The sequence below is a fragment of the Solanum verrucosum genome, unplaced genomic scaffold (assembly GCF_900185275.1).
Source record: "Solanum verrucosum unplaced genomic scaffold, falcon-dt-bn FXZP01000049.1, whole genome shotgun sequence".
Lineage (NCBI taxonomy): Eukaryota > Viridiplantae > Streptophyta > Magnoliopsida > Solanales > Solanaceae > Solanum > Solanum verrucosum.
Window position 1 is genome coordinate 11,404,954 of NW_026020221.1, and position 5,436 is coordinate 11,410,389.

A 5,436-nucleotide genomic window follows, 5' to 3' on the forward strand; every position below is an offset into this window, starting at 1 on the left:
TGCTGAATGATTCATGATAACTCGACGGATCGCACGACCATTATGCCGGCGACGCATCACTCAAATTTCTGCCCTATCAACTTTTCAATGGTAGGATAGTGGCCTACCATGGTAGTGATGGGTGACGGAGAATTAAGGGTTCGATTTCGAAGAGGAAGCCTGAGAAACGACTACCACATCTAAAGAAGCAGCAGGCGCGCAAATTACCCAACCCTGACACGGGGAGGTAGTGACAATAAATAACAATACCAGGCTCTATGAGTCTGGTAATTGGAATGAGTACAATCTAAATCCCTTAACGAGGATCCATTGGTGGGCACGTGCCAACAGCCGCGGTAATTCCAGCTCCAATAGCGTATATTTAACTTGTCTTCTTCTATAAGGTAAAGAATGTTAGAGGGATTTTACAGCCCCTTTATGCAGGAAAAATAGTGTTCTATGTAGCTATTACATGTGCTAGAAGAGTATAATCATACTTTCTTAAGGTTTTACTGAACAAAATACAATCTCTATATATCTCTGGAATAATTAATTAGATGCTCTCTCTTGAGAATCATATTTATGTAAGCTTCCTACTTTTCTATATGTCTTGTTTGGGGGTGGGGGTGACGTGGGGTGGGGTAGGGGGTTCCCTGTTACATATATGGAATAATTAAGTTAATAAAAATAAATTCAATTTCAAACTTGTCAATAAATAAATAAAAGTATACTTGAAGTGTCTCAAGAATTTTCTGTTAGTCTCCATTTTGACCAAAACAATGGCAATGCTTTTGTATGCTATTGTTGCACATTTTTCAATGCCAGTGATCTTTTCACTATCTCTTGTTTCCAATATGGTCTTTGACTCTTTGTCATTATAGATTCTTATACTTCTGCTCTCTCTTGTCTAGAGTAACTTCCATATTGTTGTGAATCATTAAGCAAAGAAACTCGAGTTCTTTCTCCTTCCCTTTTGTTTGTTCTACTATGAGCTCCAATGGTTTTTTTGTGTTTTCTCCCTTCTATGTAAATGCATTATGTGTATTATATTAGGTGTTCTAACTTTGGACTTATATGTGTCCTAAGCAGAAATAATCATTCAAAAGATCAAGTTCAAATAAATGCAGGTAACAAACGGAAAGACGACAGGAACAAAGTAATGCACTCAGAAGAGAATAAAAAGAAAAAAGAAGGAAAGTGAAGACCTTCGGTTTGATACAGCTGAACTGGGCATTACTAGTTCAAGAGAGAAAAGAGCGAAAGAAACAGTTAGAACTGATGCCTCAGCAAAAAAAACCCTCTTTTACTTTCCTGGCTTTTAGAGATAGTAGTAACATTTACTTGAAATAAACTTTTCTATAATATAATGAGAGTTGAAGTAGAGGCAGAGTCATTTTTTATGTCAATCTTAAATGTTAATGCCACATATCTTGTTTAAGAGAACAACTAACCCAACTCTATTTCACGAGGGAAAAGGGTTATGCATTTTAATCCGGGTATTCAAGGGAGTCAAATCTGCTACGTCACGGTTATGGAGCTTTAAGTTCATAGGAGTGTTCCTGGACCAAAAGCCATTAACAAACAATGTATGCTATCAAAGAATGACTAAGATCACTGGGCATGGGGTTATTCCATGACAACTTTGACTCAAATCAAATTCAGTGCTAATTTAGCGACTAACCTTTGATCACCATTACCTGTTTTCCTCTAGTTTTATAAATTATTTGATTGTTTTCTCCTATTACTAAGAAGCAGTTGAGGTATTATTTTCAAATAACTTCTACTCCTTGACGTAACAAGTAGTTTGATCATTGTTCTAATTGTCTATGTGTATGTGCGCACTTTATTCCTTTCAATTTCAAATTTTATAAGCAAATATGGGTAATCGAGCAACTTCTGTGTTGTAATCAAATGAAAAAGGATTCACCCAAATTAACCTTTCTTTGCTGAAGCAAATGTAATTAGGATTTCACATATATACTCATTTTGTGACATGTTTCCATTTCTCTTTTTTTTTTAGCTTTTTTTTTTTGTTCCGAGAGGTGGGGGACTGGTTTCAGGCATTGCATTGTCTACAGGTTGTTACCGGAATGGTTTTAATTTGGATGTATGCAGGCGTTTGGCAGAAATGAAAAAAGAAACACAAAAAGGGCAATATTGATGAACACATGGATTTTCCTAGCCGTGAGGAAATAAATTTTGGTGAAGTCGTTGAAGCTCCACCTAAGCTTGTAGTACCAAAGTTACATCTGGATAGTTTTATACTGTATTATACACACTCGCATCGGCATGAACTTTGCCTATGCTTATGACATTGACCTTGTATACACTGATATTCATATGGTAAAACGTACTTGTGTTCTCATTATGAAGGCATTCAAGAATAATGCACATGATGCTTCAAAAGAAAGACTTCGATTGCAAGCAGTTTGAGGCCTATAGGCAGCGAAAAGGATGGACATCGAGATTGGGGCTTCAGATTTCTCCACCAATCGCCGAGACTCCATTGGTATTAGTTATCTCAGAGACAACTAGTTGGATGGGTACATGATGCCATGCAAAATATCTACATTGGTGCACCATATAATATCCAAAGTAGAAGTAAGGTAATACTTGTCATGGAAAAAGTTAACAGAGAGGAAAATGGAAAAGGAAGTGGAGACTCGGCTTAATTATACAGTATATGAGTCTTTCTTGTAGTTTATTAGTATACACCAAGTCATTCATATATACAGTGAAATCCCTTGTTAATTTGAATGTGACTCGTGTTCTGTCCTTGACTCATAGAGCATTGTTAACTATGGTATTCTCCCCCTGAGACGGGGTTGACCAGTCGGAGCTGGGTGATGGGGGCTTGCAAGTAAGGATGTAAGATCACGAAACGCGAAAAAAGAACTGAAAATGAAAGCAGACAGTTAAGTTTGTGTGCGGTGAATGGGTTATAGGTCTTTTTTTGATGTTGAGAAGTGAGAACCTAACAGAAGTTGAAGGTGGCTTACAACAAGCTTGTGTCTTGAAATTCACCTCAATTTTTATACCAAGAAGTGATTAATTACATCATCAGTATACACAAGTCATTATACAGTGACTTTTTGGCTTTTTTTGGGTTTTGTTAATTGGCATTTGATACTTAGTAAGTTATTTCAATTTAACCTCAAAGCTTACTAAACAAAACACAACACAATTAAATAACCAAATCAAATGAACTTGTAAAAATGTTACTTCCACTAAGTTTAGCCATATAGAAATTTTCTTCACTTAATATTGATTAATAAATAAGAATATATATATATATATATATATATAATTTTGATCAAACTACATGAGTGTATCAAATAAAGTCAAAAAAGAAGTAGATTATTCATTTCTATCAAATCTTTTTTTTTGTCTTAATGTTTGATATTTGTTATTGGTTTCACTAGTTAGAACTCATGCCTAAAGACTTCAGTTTGAAAATAAAGCGCTTCTTATTAAAGATAGATTTAATTTTTTGGCTCGATCCTAAAATATTTGATTAAAAATAAAAAAGATATCATATGAAATATCAAAGATTTTAATATTTTAGAAAAATATTATTTAGAATTTATTGAGTTACATATTTGAAATAATGTGTTTGCTTGAATTACTCAAATACATCTTGGGTTGACGTATAGTGCAACTTGTCAGATATATTGGGGTCATATGGTATTTCCCCTAAAAAGTGAATAGTGGGTTGATTTTTTTTTTTATGTTAAATATTACTTATTTTTAAAATTTGAAATTTTCATGGGTTGACCAAATATTTATTTTCAAATAAAGTGAACAAAATTATTTCGAAAAAAGTGAATAATTTTTATAGTCAAACGTATATGTTTCCGACCTCAAATGAAAGTCGTCGGTATTGTTAAGAAGAATAAAAAATAAATAAAAAACTTTAGAAAATCGACTACAAGGAGTCGGTTTTTATGCAAAATAAAGCAGGAAAATCAACTATCGACCTACGAAGGTCGGAATTTTTCCTGAAAAATTTAATTACAATAAAAACCAACCTCTTGATGTCGGTATTAAATAAATAAATAACAATATTTTATTTTTTCTCAATTAAATATAAAAAACAAAATCGAGAATTATTTTGAATTAATTTTATTTAAATCGTCTTCTGGAGGACGGTTTTGTGTAAAATAAAAAACAAAAAAAATTATAATACCAACTTTCGAAAGTCGGTAAAATTAAATAGTATATAATTAAATTAATTTTGATTAATATATATATATATATATATATATATATACTTCCAGAAAATTAATAAATTAATATTTTCAATTAACTTTAAATAAATCGTCCTCCGGATGACGGTTTTATATAAGTTAAAAAAAATAAATTAATATAAAATACCGACTTTCCGATGTCAGTGTTATTTAATTAATATGATTACTTTTTATTTATCTTAAAATTTAATGTGATACCGACTTCATGAGGTCGATATTTTTTATTTAATCTAATTACTTTTAATAAAAGCGACATCCGGAGGTCGATTTGTTTAAAATATTCCTATTAATCACAATTTTGCTAGTGTGCATAATACTAATTTTTCATTTTACACCTACAATTAATTGTTTCAAAAAGTGTAACAATTTTGAATACTTTTATAAATAAAAAGTTAAAATTCGTGGAATAAACAAAAAACATCAATAATCCATATTTAGAGTATGAAACTACGTTGATATGAATTAGGAGATAATTATACTTATATTTCTAGAGTAATGTACAAATTGTATCAGTCCGTCGTCAAATCATGAACTTAATACCTCATGCAATGATATAGAGGTGAAGGGCTAACATATAATCCATTCGAGTATGAAATGCGAAAACCCGCAGCCGCTACCCTTTAGGTGCACAAGGTAAAATTCCCGCTCCTATGCAGTAGCTCACAAACCACGTAGGATAGGTAACTCGCACTAAGCAAGCCCGATGCGACGAGCTCGACCTAGAAGGCAAACCCCTTGCTTTCGCTGGCAAGGGGTTTCGAACTTGAGACCTCAATATGGAAGTCCCAAGCCCAAACCACTGGGCCACCCCGAAGGGTATTTATATTTATAATTAATTGTTTAATTATTTATACGTATAACCTTTAGAGTCTTATCTCATTTTATGAAATAGATAATAGAACATCGTAAGGTATTGTACAAAGCAAGTTCTATCAAGATTTTTACGTTCAATCTTGAATGGATGTGAAGTGTAGTGATCATATCGTAGGCAATATAATGACATGTAAAGGATAATTCATCGGAGTATGAAATACGTTGATTATATACTTGTCGAGTAGTTTAACAAATCAAGTTTTATATATTAATGGTTCAGTTATGAAATACATTATCAATTAAAGAAATACCGATGATCAATTCAAGGAGATTTATATATTAAATTTTATATTTATCAACCGCATTTCACACATTTCTGAATTCTCAATTGATACTA

The 5,436-nt window shown here is 32.4% G+C and overlaps 1 pseudogene; it reads left to right on the forward strand.

Annotated features, from left to right (window-relative positions):
* The window catches only part of LOC125831552 (uncharacterized), a 3,200-nt pseudogene extending 670 nt beyond the window's left edge, over positions 1-2,530 (forward strand).
* Positions 2,531-5,436: the final 2,906 nt, after the last annotated feature.